A 20966-nucleotide genomic window follows, 5' to 3' on the forward strand; every position below is an offset into this window, starting at 1 on the left:
GCGTGGTAGTAATCCTGAACAGGACTCCAACGCACTCCAGAACACATGCAGTCACTCAGTTTTATACAACACTCATGCCTATAGGAAGTTTGGAGGAATGCCAGCTGGGATGCTGTAGGAAACTGCCGTATCTGGCCAAAGCACATATAGACACAGGGAGGACATGCAGACTCTACATAGAAGGCAGATTCATGGAGAAACAAATGCTGTGCTGCAGCAGTGGTAACCACTTTACCCTTGTGCTGCCCCAAAACTAGCATACTATTTCTAAATCCAAAGACATCACGCAACTCAGTTTCAGTTCTGTTATTGTTTGCCCTGCAGATTGCTTGCTGCAGCCACTTGTCCAAATGGGGACACAGTTCAAGAACTTAGTTAAGAAAATTAAAATAAGTCTGGTCCACTTTTAAGATAATTGCTTTTATCAGTGTTAATTATTTTCTTGCCTTCAGAAACTTGTTTGAAGAATTTGGTTAAAAAAAACAAGCAGGCAAACAAAACATCACAGTTTTATTCAGTTTTTACTCATTTTAATAAGGTTTATTTTGTGGCATGGTTAGAAAAGCATATTCCAATAACTCTATTCTTCATGCCTATGGGAAGAACAGCTTTTGCTCACATTCATTTTCAAATAATTTCATGCCTTTTATTCTTTATATGTCAGCAAATATGTGTTTGACAGATGGTTTTTGATCTGCACCCTCCACAAATTAAGGCAATCCAAAAGCCTGAAATTGCGGTGTCATGTCTTGTTCTAGAAATCATTTATTTTCTCAGTCAGTACCAAGTGCTTTGCATATACTTTAGCCAGTTCTCTTTCCAGAGAGTCTTTTCTGATATCCAGTCATTAAAGCAGTTTCTCTTCCTCCTCTATTTGTTCATGTGCTAGCTGTAAGAGAACTATCCAAATATTTTCCCAAGCAAATAGCATTCTGAATGATTGAATATCACAGAGATTTGCATTGAAAGACAATTTGCTTCTCCTTTTTAAGACGTTTTGCCATCTTAGATTCCTCTTTCTCACAGTTTCCTGGGCTTCCACTGTAGCAGATACTGATATACTTTTGGAACTGGAACTAATTTTTATTTATTTATTTTTTAATATAACACTTCTGCCTTCCTACTACCTTTAATTTTAGAATTTTTTTAAAATGCATTGCTGCATATGGGCTTCTTACATCTGATTTTTATATCTGTCATGTTTTGGAGTTCTGTAACAGCCTCCCTTTTGTTTTTCAGTCAAATTGTGTATTTATTTCACTTTGATTAACTCCTAAACTGACACAGAGATGGATAATTTGCTATTACTCTTTTCCCAGCATTCCTCAGGGTCTTTCCAGCAGAGACACAGCCTTTAATTCAATACTTTTACCACAGACATTTTTTAGAAGTTATTAGTTGAATCATTGATAGAAATCTAATTAGCATTTTACTTGTCAATATGAAGCAGAGTGACATCTCTGTATGGAAAGAAATTATCCATAGATTTGTGTACGTATAGTGGAGTTTAAATGGGGGAAGCCTACGGAAATTCTTAGGAGGGTAATTAATGTTCCGCTACTACAAGGTGCAGCCTTCTCAGAATTAGAATATATATAATTACTAAGGGCAGGGGGTGCAGTGGGTTTAGTCCCCATTTCTGCAATGACTTTAGAGGTCTAGCAGCAAGTTTTGGAATTTGCTATTAGTTTTTGAACTGTAGTTCACTTTTCAAAGTGTTAAGGCTCATAAGAATAGGTCTTGCTATTTTAATGTAACCAGTTCAGAGACAAGATCTGGTGGCTGGCAGAGCTCTCTTCTCATTAAATTGAACTAAGTGATGGAGAGGTGAAGTGTATTCAGATTTTGTTTTACTTGGTGACTGGCTATAGAGGTGAGAAGTGATCATGTCAACTGCTGGTTGACTAAGGGAGGGGGGGACTAGGTTTGAGTAAGTTTATGTGTATCTTTGTGGGTGTACTGATTGCTGGACATGCAGTAGAATGGGCTGTATTATCTATTACGTCTCCCAAATGAAATGTTGAGACTCTGATTACTGAGGGGCAAAACAGAGAACAAAAAAGGGCAGCAAATACCGGAGAACAGTGAATATTAAACATTGCTTTCCTCATTTAAACACCCTAAACTTATATATTCTAATTCTAATTGCCATACCTCAAAAAAAAAAAAAAAGAGAATATCCCAAGAAATGTCAGTTTCAGGTTTAGTACATATAAGTCTGTTTTTTTTTTTTTTTTTTTTTTTTTTTTTGGTCTTTTGATGTCCACATTTTGGGACTTGACAATCCAAGTCCAGATATTTCAAATGGTTATCCTACTGGAAGTTAACCTTCTTCTCAAAGTCACTCTTTTCCTAGGGGTAAAGTATGACCTCAGAGGTTGTATTGGAAGAGTATAGTGGCACATACCTCTAACTTACAAAAACTGCATTTTATTTTTTCTATATTGGGTAATTTATTTATTTTTTTATCATTTTCACCTTTGACTATCAAGCCTACTCCTGGACCAGGCTATAGACCCATTCTTCCTTTTCTGGGTAACAACTCTTTGGCCCAATGTTTCCCATTAGGGTGAGCTTTGAACATCAGGAGGGACAGTGCCAGATGTAGGAGATAGGGATATTTGCTTTAAGCTCCAGCTCCACTGTGCATAATCATTATGGATCTTCCAAAGAGGGTATATAATAGGTTTTACTCATGGACTGTCACTCACAAATGCAAGGAATGCAAGCCTTCAGAAAAATTCCACCTAGTTACTGGGCAAGGCATTCTAGTAAGGTTTTACAGTCTTCTCCACGGAAATCATTACCCTTAGTGTGCCCCTAGATATGAGCTCCATGTCTCTCCTCCAAGAGAAGTGAGCAGGCAAAGCTTCATTCTGCCTCCTTCCCTCATACCTGCTCTGGTAACACCTTAGCCACTAATGACACTCTGCTCATTTAAGTCTTAGTCAGGCCTTTGTCCAGCTTAAACAGTGGAGCTGCTTGTATTGGGGAATGTAAATCATCAATTAACTGATTGACTATATTATATGGGTTGACAAGCTTCTTGTTAGTGAAACAAAAGTGTCTTTTTATAGCTTAACTTGCAACTATACTCTCAGACTTTCACAGTTTATTCCTTTTCTCAACTCTTGGAATATCATAAATGGAGTCTATCTTTGTGCATGCCATCTCACAACTATAATATTTGTTCATAGGTAAGTACTAAGCAATTCCAATTCAAAATTTCCCTATAGCCTCATGGAGGGCAAGCCATGAGAGACCAGAAGAGAATTTGAGTCTGCCTATCTAATTATGTAGGTTTACATTGAAAGTGGCAAGGGTACTGCTCTGCTTGACATGTAGTAGAAACTTGTTCCAGAGGTAAGGAATACGTTGGGATATGAAGCTATCATGCACACGTGTCTTATTTATCTGCTGCTGAAGACTTAGTTTCTTTAACTGCATATTTGATGTAGCATTAGTTCTGCAGAGGAATAGGAGATGAAATAGGATTGGATCTTTCATGGCACAATAGGCTAGACATAAATCTCCATGGAGAAGTCTGTAAGAGATTGAGTACAAACAAAGCACTGCCAGTCTCTCCTGATAACTAAGATTTTTGAAGCCACTGATCTTTTTAGTTATGAATCTCTGAGGTCTCTCAATTTGTGTGATATGTTTAGATAAATACACACCAAAGGTGAGTTATATTCAGTAATTGGGCTGATAAGATATGAGTAAAGGGGAATTAAGACTTCTTTGGATCTAGTGTTGATGCCTTTGGAAATTGGATGGGCCAGATAAAAGGCTTTCCAAACTACTGTGGAGACATGATGGTCAAATGACAAGTAGTTATTAGCAAGAGAACCCAAATCCTTTACAGCAATGTCTGATTAGAGTGGTGCATCTCCTATATTCTAGCAAAAACGGTTTTGTTTGCCAAAATGAACTATGCTACATTTTTTACATTTAATTTGAGAGCATTGTCTTTGCACCAGTTGTTAACATGGTCTAAGCTATGTTGGAGCAATTGTGAGTCAGTTGAAGATTGAATAACAACACCCAATTTACAGTTATCTGCAAACTTACTAAAACAATGAGTAACAAGGTCACACAGACAAACCAATCAGTAAAAACTAAAAAAAAGAAAAATCAAGCCAAGATAGCTTTTCCACTGTGTGATTCCTTAAAACCTCTTGTATTAGGGATAACATGGCATATGTGCAAATGACCCCCTTAAGGACATCAGGTGTTTCAGCTATATGGCAGTTCTGAATGCCCATGACTTTTTTCCTTAAGTTTGTTATGGACAAATTCAAGCCAATAAAGCCAAACCCCAGTAGCTGTGAAGATGCATATTTCAGCCTTCTTAAAGGCTCATTAGCACAGTATAAGTGGACAGTTTGGATAACCTTTGGAAAAAGATGGTTGTCATATCCAGTAAATGCCTGTAACCATTAGGTGTCTGCAAAATATCCCAGCTAACAAACTAAAACAATGAGTAACAAGGTCAGACAGACACACCAATCAGTAAAAACTACAAGAAAAGTCTATCCAAGTTAGATTTTCCACTGTGTGATTCCTTAAAACCTCTTATCATTTCGTATATCCCATGTTACCTCTAATACAAGAGGTCTTAAGGAATCACACAGTGGAACATCTGGTTTGGCTAGATTTTTATTGCAGTTTTTGTATCTACAAACTTAGTTAATCATAGGCCAGAAGTGCTGGCCTGAAGGTCTGAGAAATATATTCCAAATAGGAGAGAGCACAAAACTGAGCCCTGTGGTGCACCACTAATAACCATTTTGCTTTCAAAAGTGGCAACTGCTACTCCAACCATGAGGGTTCTTTCAGAAAAAACAGTTAACATTCCATTACATAACATAAGGATTTATATTCAGATTTACAACTCTTCAAAATAATGTCTGCATACGGAATTGTGTCAAAGGCCATGGCCAGGTCTAGATATGCTGTATGCACTGCATAACCCTTATCTACTACGTCAGTTAAATTTTCAAAGAAATTAATGAAGTTAAAGAGGCAGGACCTCCCTTTGATAAAACCAAGTTGATGAAGGTCCAGGGCTGATAGATTTTCAGTGTCCTGATTAATGAAGTCTGAGATAATGCGCTCCATAGCTTTACATATGAGGTAGTGAGGCTAATGAGTCTATAGTTACCAGGGTTCTTGGTTGGGCCACCCTTGTGTAATGGCAGTACAATAGCTGTTTTCCAGGCTCCAAGAATGTAACCAGTGGAAAGGCTTATATTAAAGAGTTCAAGTAGGGGGTTCAGAAAGGCCATATTTGGCCTTGGTAATCTGGCAACTTGGTATGTTGTTAGGGCCCTTGCATGAAATATTCTTAGTTTTTGAGAGAGCTGAGAAAACATGTTCCATAGTAATTATTTGTTAATTGTTAATTACTCTCTCTGTCTTTTGAGCTGTGTGTGAACAACCACCTTTATACAGTTTTCTGCTGTCTTATTTTAAGCAAATTAGTATGCATTTCATTATCTGCTTAATCATATGCTTGTTAACCCTTGAAAATCCTTTTATTAGACTGCTGCCAAGATAAAGTAGATGCTGTAGAACAGTCCTAAAACCCTGATCCAGGGGCGCTTAGTCAAGGGCATGTAGTTAGAGGAAGGTCAAGACAATGAAGTACTCCAGAGAATCAACCACTTAGTCACCCTCCTTTAACATGGATGCTATTTTACAATTACTAATTTAAAAAAAAAAAATCATCACCATTTTTATGAGATGAAATTGCTGAGATTATAACCATGATTGTTAACATAGGTTCACAGGTGTGTACTAGACTAATGGCCCTGGAGCCTTTACAAGCCTAGCCCATAGGATTACCCTGGCATCTTGCCACACAACCTTAGTTCCTAGTGCCTCTGTCGAGTAGAGCCACTGGAGTGATCCCCGGGGTTAATTTTCTATTTCCCATCCACTCATTAAGATTTCTCTTGAAGAGGGCCACTGAGGGCATCTATATTACATAATCGAACTTTTAAAAGATTGAACGTCATATGGTCAACATCATATAATCAAACTTTTAAAAGTTTGAAAATGTAATAAAAAAAATAAACCAAAGGAAAAAACCTACCTGAATGGTTTAAGCAGAGGGGCAAGTCCCCCTGCACCCCCCACATGGGGGGGCTGCACCCCCCACACTCTTTAAATATACCAACTCTGAGATCGCACTGCAGTGCAGAAAAGGGAAATCTTCCTATTTTGCACTGTACAGAGATCTCTGTTGAAACGTTCAAACTTTTAAAGGTTCGATCATATGGTGTCGACCATATGGCGTTCGAACTTTTCAGAGTTTGACAACGTGATATAGCCCTCCAGTGAGGTGCTCTGCTTGACATGTATGGGAAGTCTATTCCATAGCATGGGCATTCTCTGTTTATTAACCTGTCCCTCCAGCATTGTTTTGTTGATTGTGGTAATGAGGCTGAGGTCTCTGGAGCGTGTGGTGTGGAGGGATTGAGATTTGTTTAGATGTAGCATTTCTAACAGAGCTGGGTCAGACATGGCTTTGTAAGTCAAGCAGAGATTGCCTCTAAGTAGGTGATATGAGACAGAGAATACTTGGAGTTTTTTGAGTCTGTCCATATAGGACAAATGTTTAAGGTCTAGGATCCTCTTTGTGAGGTACTTTTGCAGCCTCTCCCGGTTGTTGCAGGTGTCTAGTGAGGTACCTGCCAAATGGGGCATTGTACTCGATGATTGGCCTAATGAGGGAAGAGTAGAGGGAGACAGTGACCTCTTTCTTTCTGGATGCAAAACCCTTGGTAATGAGATGTGCCACATAGAAGGACTTTCTGACCACAGTGGCAATGTGGTGGTCAAAAGAGAGGTTGCTGTCAACCTGTGTTTCTAGATATCTTATAACGCCTTCTGTGTTCAGTGGACTACCATTGATGTGATAATTCAAGGGAACCGGGTTTTTCCCAAGGTGGATGTGTTCAGTGGACTACCATTGATGTGGTAATTCAAGGGAACTGGGTTTTTCCCAAGGGGGATAATGACACATTTTTTGTGGTCTCATTGAGACGTTTCTGTAGGATGTCAACATCACTTGTGGAGTTAATAATAGCTTCCAACTTGCAATCATCTGCAAACTTTTCCAGCCAGAGTCCCATCGTGTTGGCCTGGACTTAAGAGATGTAGATACCAAACAGGAGAGGACCAAGGACCGAACCCCTGTGGGACTCCACTCATGACTGGTTGACAGTCTGACTTGGAGTCAGCTATTTCACACTGGTGGTTCTATGTGTTTGCCAGTTTGCAACCCACCTAGTGATATAGGGGTTGATGCCTAGCTTAATGAGTTTTTCTGTGATTCCTGAATGGGGAATGGTATCAAAGGCCTTGGCCAGATCAAGGTAGGCTGTATGAACCACCTTGCCTTCATCCACAGCTCTGGTGACTGACTCAAAGAGGTCGACCAATTTGAGCAGGCATGATCTACCCTTCACAAAATCAAACTGTGTAGGATCCGAGTTTGGAAATTCCCTATATCCTTGTTTATTAGGTCCATGATGATGTGTTCCATAGCATTGCATATCAGACTCATCAGGCTAATGGGGTGATAGTTCCTGGGGGGTTTGTAGTCGCTCCTCCCTTGTGGAGAGGGATGACTGTAGCAGTGCGCCATTTGGTAGGGACAAAGCCTGAGGTGAGGCTGTGATTGAACAGGGAACACAGGGGAGGTGCCAGTTCACTCTGTGGTTCATGTAGAACACAGATGGGGATATTGTCAGGTCCCACAGAAGCTGTATTCTTGGCCTTGGGCAGTGCTGTTTTAACCTGTGCAGCAGTAATACTTGGTGCCTGGCAATCTACTGGTATTGTGATTGGTCCTTTGGGGGGGGGGGGGTTAAGTTGGCACTGAATCTGTCAGCCAGTATATTGGCAATATCTGTTGGCTTGGCATAGGAGGTACCATTGTGCAGTAGCTCAGAGCAAATCTGAGTATTGCCATGGAGATTCTTTACATAACTATGGAAAGCCTTGTGGTTGTCTTTACTATCTGCTGCAATTCTGTTTTCATAACTAGCTTTAGAGGATTTGATGAGGGATCTAAACCTTTTGCTGAGTCTTGGGACATCACCTTATTCTGCATTAGTTTCTTCCTTCTGTTGTAGAATTTGTTTATGGCAGGGGACGACCAGATTGGCTTCCTTTTTTTTTTGAGGAGAGTGTCTTGGTTCTGCTGGGTATGACGAGATCCATGCATTTATGTATGTGTTCGTACAGTGCATTGGTGTATGATTCGGCGGTCATGCAACTATTCTCCATTTCCATGGGTACCGTGAAGTTAGCCACCTCTGTTTTTAGGAGCCCAAAGTTAGTGTTGGAGAGGTTTTTCATGGTGGTTACCTTTGTGGGGGTGGTGGTGGTGGGAGGGATGTGGATTTCCAAGGTGATTAGTTTGTGGTCGGATCTAACCAGGGAGGAGTTGACTATTGGTGTAGAGCAACAGTCATCCATGTTAGTAATGACGAGATCAAGGATGTTGCTACCACTAGTGGGGGTAAGAATGAGCTGGTCCAGGGAATTGGAATTAATGAATTCCAGGAAGCATTAAGCAAGTGTATTTGTACATCAGTAGTTTTCCCAGTTAATGGAGGGGTAGTGGAAGTCGCCCAGTATGAGAGTGTTAGGTTGGACCCTAATATTCTCCAGAGTGCTTAGGAATGTGGAGTGTGAGTCTTGGGACATGGTTGGGGACCTATAGCAGGCTATAACCTGACTCGCTGTCTTACCCAATGTTAGCTGCACCTGAAGTATCACAGATGTGTAATGTTGGGCTAACAGTCTGGAGGTGTGTGCATCCTTTATGAATATTGGAAACACGACCGCCTTTGGAGCTTCATTCAAAGTTCTGGGGCCAAAAGGTGTGGAACGAGTTATAGCCTGGTAGTACAGGGGTGATTTCTGCTGCTTTGAACCAGGTCTCTGTTACAGCACAAATGTCAATGTTTTCCATTTTAAGGAGTGCTTTGAGCAAGTGCATTTTGAGATTTAGACTTCTAGCATTGAGCAGCATGACCCTCAGATTGCATTTGTTTGCAGCTGTTATGGTGGTAATTTGGTCTTTGCAACACTGCTTAAAAAAGGCACTATAGGGGTAGCAAGAGCCTTGGCCAGTATCTGGAAGCCCAGGGGTGACAGATGCAGGCCATCTCTGGCAAAGCATCGAGGTCTGTCAATCATGTCATCCTAGGCAGACAGATACTGGATCTCCTTAGAATGACACCAGAAACTTAGCCAATTGTTTTCTGCTTGTACTGTGGTATCATTCTGGGTGATGGAAAGATGCTGCTCAGGGCTAGGGTCATACCCGCCTGGGCTAGATAATCCAAGAGCTCTTCCATGTCTCTTTTCCTGTAGTCCAGGGCGGTACATCTTAGGTCATTCACACCCAGATGTAAAATGACAGAGTCATATTTGTACCTGTTGTTGAGGGACCTGAGTGCATGCATTATGTGGCAGATCCTGGAGCCTGACAGGCAGCTGTTACTTTCTCCTTATTCAACCTAGTGAGTGGGCCATCAGTGTGCCTCACTATCAAGTCAGCTATGACTAGTGTGTTGGGCATGCTGTTTTGCCTTAGGGGCTTTGGTTGAGTGGCACACTGTTTAGGAGAGTTATGTGTCTCGTGATTAGTGTTGTGGTGGTCAAGTGCATTTCTGCCTTGGAGGTCTCTGCTGTTTGGGTAGATTTTTATTGAGAGCCTCAGCGAAGGTGGGTGTGTGGTTTGTGTTTATATGTGAAGACAGTACTGGTATGTGTTCTGGAGGGCTATGTGTTCCATTTGGTGTGGTGCAAGTGTTGACCTTCTCCTCTTGACCAGCTATTCTGGTCTTGGGTGGAGAGTGCGTAGCTTCCAATTTGGATATATAAGTGCATCTCTCACAAGTCTGAGTTTTGGGAGGTAAGAGGTGGGGCTTGTCAGTGTACATGAGACAGTTGCTACATTGCCTCAGGATGCCCAAGTTCACCAGTTTAATAGGTGAAAGCACAGGTAACTGACCTTTAGACATGCCTGGAGGGGTGGGCATTTATAATAAGTACTGGAGCTATTTTCTTGTATAACATTTAGTGCTGGTAGCACTTTTGTGTGCTACAATAATTGCTACAAGAAGTCTGGTAGAGTGATAAACTAATAAGCTAGTAAAAGTGCAGGAGAGGAAAGAACTAGCAGATCTAAGGGAAAAGAGCAGACTGTGGCACCGCTCAGAAGCTTACAAACAGTCCTGGATACAGCAAATCTCTATCTGGACTAGAATAGTTTCAGGAAAGGTGGGAAAAGCACAAATGCAGGCTTTTAAACCAGAGGGATGAAAGAGATGGAAAAACTTCCCAAACGGCCAATAAACTACAATTTCTGGGCCAGAAACCACTCCTCTTGTGGTAGGTAGGCTACCTAGTGCCTACCACTCCCACTGACAAGCTAGAAGGCTTCCCTCCAGCACAGAAAGGATTGGAGGGCTCAGAAGCTTACAAACAGTCCTGCATACAGCAAATCTATATCTAGACTAGAATAGTTTCAGGAAAGGAGGGAAAAGCACAAATGCAGGCTTTTAAACCAGAAAGTTGAAACATGGAAAAACTTCCCAAACAGCCAATAAACTACAATTTCTGGGCCAGGAACCACTCCTCTTGTGGTAGATAGGCTACCTAATGCCTACCACTCCCACCAATAAGCTAAAAGGCTTCCCTCCAACACAGAAAGGCTTGGGGGGCTCAGAAGTTTACAAACAGTCCTGGATACAGCAAATCTGTACATGGACTAGACTAGTTACAGAAAAGGCAGGAAAAAAGCACAAAAGTGGGCTTTTAAACCAGAAAGTTGAAAGAGATGGAAAAACTGCACAAATGCCCATAGTTTAATTTCATTGCTATGACTTCATTTTAATATTTGAGTGCATTTATACATAAAATTAAATTAGATTATAAGTGCAGAATAATGCACAAAGCATACTGACACATTAGTAAGTTCCATAAGCATTGCACATTTATATGTCAGGTAGAAATGTGGGTACAAACACATGCTCTTGAGTCCTATGGACTCACAAACACTGTCTCAAAGCCAGGGGTTCCAGTAGGGTCTTGCTTGTGCACAAACTCAAATATGAGTTCTGTCAAGCAACTGTGGGGTGTGGGGGGTGGGAGCAGGGGTTTAAGGTTAGGGATCAGGAAGACAGTTTTAGGTTTAGGGAGTGATCAAAGAATTTAGATTTAGGGAGGTGGAGTTGAAGTTTTAGATTTAAGGAACTGGATGGGAGTTTTAGGTTTAAGCAGTTATCATAGAATTTAGATTTAGGGAGGTGGAGTTGCAGTTTTAGATTTAAGGAACTGGATGGGAGTTTTAGGTTTACATTTTAGATTTTGGTAGTGCTATATAGAACTGGGTGTTGGGAGGGCTAAGTAGAAACAAGAGATCAGTCTAGTGGGAATTACAGCACCTGCTTTTTCAAGCAGGTGATGGTGAGCAGGTGTGCCATGAGCTACTAATATATGTAATATATGAGCACCTGTAGTAGACCCCATAAATACATTTTAGTAAAAGTCTGTTTACAGGTGCACATAAAACAATTTGCATTTGGAAGGCAGGCAAAGTACACAGACAGAAAACACAGAAAGACAGTACAGAATTGCAAAGAACATGTTTTAAACTGACTATGCAGGCCTGATGAGTCATGTGTAATATAATCTAGATGATGGGACACTATCAATGTTGTCATTATAGCTCAAGCAAGAAATCAAATCTTTCTACATGTGTTTGAAACAAGAATAAATGTTATTAACGTAGTTTTATATATATATATATATATATATATATATATATATATATATATATATATAATTTTTTTTTTAACTGAAGCAGGAGTACAAATTATATGAAGCTTTTAATTTGGATATATTATAAAGTTAATTGTAATTCTGTCAAACAGAGTACTCCCTTAAATGAGGGGGTGGCCTGTGGCTAATTTAGGAGTAGAAGCAGGTGTCTCAGGATATGCTGATGTTGAGTTCTGTGCAGTAGTCTGTGCCAATGTGTATAGAGAGATTAGAAAGTAGGAGTTATGCTAAAGATGGCTAATAATAATAATGACAGCCATGGCAGAGATAAACTGAAGGCAGCCAGCTTTGTTATCTATCAGTACCTTTGCTGATCCAGCTGGTTTGCATGAAGGAATGTTTCAGGCTTTTAAACTATTTTAAGGTGGTTGCTTCCCCTGCTTCCCTGGTATGGAATGGCAGATGTTTCTAAGTGGCATTTTCTGGATTTCATCTCTTTGGACAAGACATTGTTTTTGGACTGCTACTCCCGGTCAGGGCAGTATAGGACTGGATGCTGCTGATAGATGGCCTGGCATTGAAGACTATATGCAGAATCACATTTGATTTGCTTTAGGAGGCTTTGCATTTCTCTCTGAGCCCCTTTAATATCATACTCTTCACTTTGTTATATTCCTGTGAAAACTTTATCATTTGATTACCAGAGTAACACTTGTTCTGGATATGGATTGGTTGACTGTTTAACTAGAAGGCCAATTATAACTGATGTAGCTATAGTAGGGTCTATACTTTTAAAACACGATGAATGAATAAAAAGTGTTGTCTCGTGTTAAGTTATCTGAGAATATGCTTGTCTTTTTTTTTCTGTATGTGTAGATAAAATATGTGATCCTGGTCCAGTATGAACTCAAGATATTGACAGTATCAGCCACCCCAGTTCAGTTGCCATCAAGTACCAATACTTTTAGGAAGCTGTTTCTATCTTGCTTGATATTTTTATCAATGAATTCCATGCACTTAAGTTTGCTGCTATTTAGAAATAGTCTTGAGGCTGTTAGTTAATAATAAACTGCTCAAAGATGAGATCAGGTAGTTTGCATGCAGTTTCTGGTATTATGTTAGAAGATTAAAGGGAAATTGTGTTGTTGCGTACAGTATAATCAGTCAGTAAGAATAATCAGCTGGTGTTATGACCTGTGTCAAGTAAGAAAGTTAGATGCTATGTAAATGGTTCTGTACAATGACTCTTGGCTATTCTTGTGTGTTAAATCCTTTTTATCTATTTTGTTATTTATTTATTTTATTTATTTGTAGATAGTCCATTGGGCCAAAAAGAACCCATTTTCAATGGAGTCCTGGGGACAAAAGCTCCAAAACAAAGATTACAAAAAGATTACATTAGTTTACAATTTCAATCATTTGTAGATTAGAGACAAATCTTTAAACAGTAGTAACAAAAATATTACAGCAGTTTAAAATTTCAGTCATTTGTAGGTTCTAGAAAAAAAGAAAAACAAAGGTTAAGCAGTTACAATGATAATTTTTGGGTTTCATTTTGTAGAAAACTAAGATATGAGCAGATGCAATAAAGAAGTTTAGGTTAAGTTTTGTATAAAAGCAAGCATTGCTGTGGAGTTGTAAGATTTGTGAAATTATAAGATGTTGTTACAGTTGGCTTATTATTTGGTGTCTAGTACTGTATGATATAGTTGTTTGCAGGAGGTGGGGAATAGGCTATGAGGGGTGGGAGCAGGAGCATTCCCATGAGGATGTTAAATGTGAGTATAGTGATTTTTTAAAGGCAGGGAGGTTGGTGGTGATACGAATAGAGGGAGGAAGTGAGTTCCATAGGCGTGCCAGGGCATAGGACAGGAGGTTATGTCCTGGAGAGTGAAGGGGTTTGTACAGTTCTATTAGGTTTTGGTTATTAGATCCTAGGAGTCTTTGTGGCATGTGCATTTTAAAGGTAGAGTTGAGAGAGGGACAGAGGGAGGGCTGAAAAATTAGTTTGTGAGCAAAAGTGAGCTGAGTATATGAGAGATAGTGAGGAAGCTCTAGCCAATTGAGTTTGTGAAGAGATGCACAGTGATGGGTGGATGATTTGTGGCTGGTGGCAAATTTGGCAATTTTATTATAACAGGAGGACAGTTTAGTTTTGAGTGATGATTGTAGGTTTGTTAGGAGAGGGGCACCATAAAGGAGAGAGGGGATGAGAAATGTAGTAGCGAGAGTGATCTTTGTAGATGTAGTGAGGAATTGATTGTTTCGGTAGAGCATGCCGAGTTTTTGGTGCTTTTTTTATGTTTAGTTGTAGGTGGCTATTGAATTTAAGCTGGTCATCAATCTGGACTCCTAGTAGTTTGGTTTCAGATACCAGTTCAAGAGGTGTGTTATTCTGGCTAGTGATGGAGAATAGTTTACTATCAAAGGTGTTGGTTTTTGAGGGGGTAAATACCATAAGTTTGGTTTTTGATGCATTGAGTGCTAGATGATTGTCCTTCATCCACTGTTCTGTGGTAGAGAAGGCGTCTTGAGTTAGTTTTAAGAGAGTGGGGATGGATCTGGCTGAACAGATAATTGTAGAATCATCTGCATATTGAATAAGTTTAGCATGGGGAATTGAGTGGAAGAAATAATTTACGAATATATTGAAAAGGAGAGGGCCCAAGATGGATCCTTGGGGAACACCAGTGGGTGTGTTAAGGAAAGAGGAGATGGCTTTTTTCTGCTTGACAGCTTGTTGTCTGTTAGAGAGATAGCTGGTGAACCAATTGAGAGAGGAAGGGGATAGGTTTAGGTTAGATAGTTTAGTTAGGAGAAGGTTGTGAGAGATAGTATCAAAGGCCTTAGAGAGGTCAAGAAAGAGGGTAGATACATGGAGCCAGAATCTCTGGCTTTATTTACATTTTACAGGAAGGAAAGGAGGGCAGTCATGGTGCTGTGACCTGGTCTGAATCCGATTTGTGTGGAAGTTAGTAAGTTATTATCTAAGAGATAGGGAAGGAGTTGAAGATGGATACATTTCTCTAGAAGTTTTAATATGGGAGAGAGGATGGCGATGGGACGAAAGTTAGTAATATTGTTATTATTGCCTCCTTTGTGCAGGGGAATGATGAAAGTCCTTTTCCAGAGTTTGGGTACAAGACCTTCTTGGATAGAGCGATTGATTAGGATGCTAATGGGGAAGGCAATGGATTCAGCAGCTATATTGAGGAAGGATGAGGGAATGTTATCAGGGGCATTGGTGCATGGTTTTAGCTTTTGGAGGAGTTTTCTTATGGTAGAAGTAGGAATAGGTTTTAGGGAGAATGGTGGGAGTTGGGAGGCTGGAGATGAAGGGGGTGATGATAGGGAAGATGCAGAAGTAGGGGGTGAGGTGTTATTAGAAAAGGATGAGGGTAGTTTGGAAATAGAGTCTATAAAAATGAGTTGAATTGGGTAGCCAGATCTATATCTTGTGCATGTGGGTCTGGGCTTGGGTTTTCTGTTGAGTCAGGTTTTAGGAGGGTAGTGATGCCTTTCCAGAATTTTTGTGGATTGGTTTTGTGGTTGTTTTGGAGTAAGGAGAAGTAATTCTGTCTATCAGTTGTGATAAGCTTTTTAACTCTATTGCAAAGTGTTTTGAATTCATTAAGGGTGGTGGGAATTTTGTTTCTTTGGTAACATGCCCATGTTTTGTCTCTGAGTTGCATAGCAGTTAGTGTGCTTTTTGTTAGCCAGGGTGTGGTTTTGTTTCTTATTCTTTTGGTTTTTATGGGGGCAAAACTATCCAGCAGTTTTAGGAAAGTTGTATTGAAGTGTGCAACAGCATTATCTAGGGGTAGAGTTTTTAGGGGGGTCCAGTTTATTGATTTTAGGGAGTCTGAGAAGGTTATTGGGTTGAAGCTTTTTAGGTAGCGAGTGCTGATGTAATTATGGGTTACTTGTAATGGAGATGGAAGACGTCTGGTGAAAATGGGAAGGTGGTCACTGAGGGAATTAGGAAGAGTTCCACTATCATTGTAGTAGTGAGGGTGAGAGACTAAGATTCAGTTTAGGGTACTTCCAGTGGAGAAGTCTTTAGAGGGCCTAGTAGGGAGGTTGATGAGCTGAGAGTACTTATAAAAGTTGATGTTTATGCGGTGAGTAGGTGAATGAATGGAAGACCAATTAATATTTGTGTCACCCACGATAATAGTTTTTTTACTGATATTGGTAGAAAGCCAGGATAGGATATCCTCAAGTACTGAGATATTGTCTCCAGGGGGGATGTAAAGTGATGCTATGCAAATGTGTTTGTGTTTATTTAAAGAAAATAGAGCTAGAACTAATTCTGCATTGGAGAACTGAGGAATGGGTTTGTTATAGGGAGTAATGGATAGGGTGGATGAGTAGAGTAGAGCTACTCCTCCACCCTTTTTTGTACCCTGTCTTTTCTGATGATAGAGTAGTTTGATGGTACTATTTCAGCATCTTTTGTATCAGGTTTTAACCAGGTTTCCGAAATAGCTAGGATGTCAGGCTTATTGTGGTGAAGCCAGGCATGAAGATTGGGGATTTTGTTAGCTATGCTTTGGGCATTTAGAGAAGCTAATAGGATAGATTTAGATGTAGGGTAAGTGGTGTTTGGGCCTGGGTTAGGGCGTATATCTCCTGATAGAAGTATGGTTGATAGGATTTGGATAATGTTGGTGGGGTGTTTGGATTGTCTTGTTTGTATCTTGTATGTTGTTGGGTTTGTGTGGATATTGGAGGTTAGAGAGGGGCTATAGGGTTTATAAGTAGAGCTTAGTTTGTAGTTAAAAAAATAGATGGGTCTTTATGGGATACAGTCCAGGGGAGATTGAGACAAATGAGTTTGAGTGTGTTGAAGGGAGTGAGCTGATTGAGTAAAGTAATGGTGTGTGATTTATGGAGTTGTGCTGGGTGAGGTAGTGGATATAAATAAGGTTTAGTATTAGTAGTAAGTAGCAACAATTCCCAAGACAGGGTAAAAAAACTGGAAAATAAACCAAAGCCTTGAAGTATATCCTTTAATACACTTTCAATAATTGGCTTCTTCAGAGTCTGAAGAAGCCAATTATTGGTGAAAGCTGTGTATTAAAGGATATACTTCAAGGCTTGTGTGGCTGTGTCTTGAAGCAGTTGTCGTGGTTTTTCCATTTTTTAGTATTAGTAGTAGTTGGGTTGAGAATATTAGTTTTGCAAGCATGTTGAGGCTGATAAAGTAGAATATGTAGTTTAGGTAGGAGGCTTAGAAATAGATATTGTGTTGTTCAGTATGAAGGGGGGTATGAGGAGATGGATTATAGGGGGAGGGGGAAGAAGATGTTGGTGAAAGGGGAGGAGTGTAATAGGTAGAGAGGAAGTAGATGGTGAAAGGGGTAGAGTGTAATAGGTAGACAGGAAGTAGGAGTGGTCTGGAGAGTAAAGTGTAGATGTACTGGGGGTGGGTGAGATTTGGGGGTAGGGTAGGGGAGCAGAGTGAGCCCGCAGGGCAAACGGAGCAGGTAGAAACTGGCAATGGAGCAGCTGGAGGAGAAACAATCAGTCAGCAGAGCTGATTACTGAAGGTAAGTTAAGCAAGTCTAAAGTGGAAGGAACACAGATAGGTAGGGAGTCTGTTATAGAACAGGAGAGTGTAATAAGTAAGAAAAAGGGTACAGTGCGAAGTTTTAGAATAGTTCAGGTTAATAGAAGTATAGAGTAATAATGGCAGAATATGAAATTGATAAGCAGGAGAAATATTAGATGGGATAGGGGTGCCACCTACTGGGCAAAGCTGGTATTACAAGCAAATATAGTAGGGAGGGTAGGCTCTTGACAAATTAGGGAAGTGAGAAAAATTAGTAAGAGGGGTACTAAGAGGTGGTGTAGGAGATTTGTTTACAAAGGTAGCTAGTTTGGGGGGGGGTAAGAGGATGCTGGTTGACTGGGCTCAGGGTGAGATTTAGAACCCCTGAAATAACAGTGGACGGTAATAAATTTTACAGGTAGGACATAGATAACATACTTTTATTTTCTTTTCCTTGAGAGAGGGAGCAGGGAGTAGAGGCTGAGAGATGACACCACAGTTTATTTGTTGAACGGGTCCTTTGTTGCCAGGTAGGTAGGTTCTCAGAAAATATAAGCTGGAAGGTAGGTTCTCAGAAAATTATAGGCTGGAACAGCACAGTGTAGAGCAGGGTACTTGTGGAAGATGGAGAGGGACAACAGTGGTGGTGAGTAGCAAGAAGCTAGCATTAACATAAGTATTTTAGTTAGGACAAAGTTGAGAGAAAAAAACAGTTAGACAATGTACATTCACTTTTATGTACTATGTTACTAGTATCCTGAGAGAGCTTATAATTCTGTTATATCAATTTACAAGCAGGCTATATTCTGTAGGCTCAGTAGGGCAACATATAACTCATGAGCTTAAGGACATACTCAGTCAAAAATGCATGTGAAAAACAGTACAGCCAAAATCAGGAACAATGCATAGACAATATCAGGATTGCTATATATATTATTATTATATATATTATATATTATATGGTAGCAGGCTCATAATTTACACTAGGCTTTGGACTAGGAGTCAGCACATTAATTATTACAAAATACAAATTAATACAAAATAAAAGTTGGTAAGTTTCCAAAAAGTCCTAAAAGCCGAGGCACCAGCAGCGGTTACATCAACTATGGCATTTGATCATGCACATGGCGTTTGATCACGCACATAGAAACCTCCACATGGGCTTCGGACTGCTAATAGTCATACAGTGCAATTTGGATATAGAGACTAGAAACTGAGCTCTAAATTAGTGATCTAGTCTATTTTAAATATAGGAACTAGAAATTAGGCTGTAACCTCCTATTTGCAATGTAGCAGATTCTGGCTAGAAAAATAACTCAAAAAAGTACATTCAACTGCCGACTTGCAATCCAGCCATTCTAGGCTACGAAGTGTAGCTCAAGAAAGATCTACATCAGTATTTATAAGCCCTCGAGTAAAGCTAGCTTCAAATTGTTACCAGCTATGGCTTCCGACTTGCAAATCCGCAGTTACAGCTACACAATATAGTTCAAAAAGGCCTACAGTAGTTTTTGAAAGCCCCCAAGTAAAGCTAGTTGTAATTATAATAGCATAGCAATTATAGGCTATATAAACCTGAGAAAACACGAATCAGGGCAGGTAAAAAGAGTCTGTTTAAGCTGCCGACTCAGCTAGCTCTCAATATATAAAACAGCTGTTGCAGGCTAAAGCTAGAAACCAAACAGTACAAACAGCAGCCGTTTTGGCTTGTTGGAAGTATTCGTGCTTATTGTTTTAGCGGAAACAAGCAGAGAAAAAGCATATAATTTACCATTTAACAATCATGCCAACATAAACGGATGAATGAACAAATTAACATTCTATGCCTTACTTGAATGTATTTTGATGAATACAAAAGTTGGGCACCAACTGTATCCCTGCATACCTTTTACCCTTTCCACTTTATTTTTGCATTCCCTTTGTTTACTACACCCACGCTCATTGTTTCCATTGTCCACCTTTTATCCTGAGCTTCTTTAATGGTCTACAAGACTGACATAGGACCATTAATGGAGTATCTCCTCCATACCTTCCCAATACAAATATGGTCTACAAGACTGACATAGGACCATTAATGGAGTATCTCCTCCATACCTTCCCAGTACAAATATGGTCTACAAGACTGACATAGGACCATTAATGGAGTATCTCCTCCATACCCTCCCAATACAAATATGGTCTACAAGACTGACATAGGACCATTAATGGAGTATCTCCCCCATACCTTCCCAATACAAATATGGTCTACAAGACTGACATAGGACCATTAATGGATTATCTCAGGACTGACATAGAACCATTAATGGATTATCTCAGGAGTGACATAGGACCATTAATGGATTATCTCCTCCATACCTTCCCAATACAAATTAATGCTCAATTTCCATGCATCCTCTGTGAACTACCTGAATGCTCTTCTCATCTCTCCAGTCAAGGGTCATCCAATCACAAATGTACTCTGACCTTTAAACTCCCTTTACTTTTCCTGTCTAGTTAATTGCCTGTCTGACTTGTTGATCCCTTCAACATTGTCTGTGTGCTTTTTCTGCCATGCCTCTCTGTCTTTATACCCTTCAAGCCTTCGTCTAGACCTTCTTGCTTACTAGACATACCAAGATGATATGAAACATCATGCTGCGCACACTTAGCAACACATTCTCCACAATTTTCATATAATCATTCCATACTTTAACTAGTAAATTCATTAATCAGACCATTTTCTAAATTTCTTCACATTCATTTTTTTCCAGTTTTGACAATTCCTTTTCCTAAGCTTCCTCTACCCTTTCTCATCAACATATGATTTAGTTGCCTGCCAAACATCCTATACATTCTTTCTCCCCTTCATCTCTTCCTTCATTACCCAGGAGGCAACAGTTTCATTCCACCAGTCTTCCTCATGACTCTGCTCTCATTTTCACTCCCTTCTGCCACAACACACTTTATATTTGCTCATGTTGTCAATATTTTTCCTAAAATATGCATGGTTTCACTTTGCCAGATGACATCATTTCTTCCACACAGCTGCCTAATGTACATTATTTATTTGCATTACAATATGCCGGCCTCCTAATCTTACTATGCCCCCAAATCCTTTACTATCTTCATCCTCAGCATTCCCTAGTTTATCACTTTAATCACTGCTCTCCAACCCTTCATAATTATTTCCTCTTTTTTCCATTTCCCAGGCAACCTCCATTACCTACCCCTCTCAGGCTTGCCTGCACCATTCTAATTATTTTGTATGGTACCTACAGTGCAATCCCAACAGCAACATTAGCAGTGGCACTGCACTTTTACTCTTCTGCTGCTCTTAACCCCCCCTTTGCAGTCATTAACCCCCCCCCCCTTTTGCAGTCATGGTCTTATTCATCTACAAATGAATGCCTGAAATCACCTTTTGTGTTTTCTCTCTCTCTTGTACTTCTTAACTTTATCCAGAAGGATATCTCTAAATACATATATATATATGTTTCTGTATTTCCTTTTTTATCACTGACAACCTACCGGTGAGACCCACTGATGCCCCTTTTCACATTTTCAATAGAGTTTCCAATGTCTCAAGTATTATCTTAGTAGTTTTAATTCACTATGCGATAATCAC

The sequence above is a fragment of the Protopterus annectens genome, chromosome 11.part0, assembly GCF_019279795.1.
Source record: "Protopterus annectens isolate FY-2018-M chromosome 11.part0, PAN1.0, whole genome shotgun sequence".
NCBI classification, from domain to species: Eukaryota; Metazoa; Chordata; order Ceratodontiformes; family Protopteridae; genus Protopterus; species Protopterus annectens.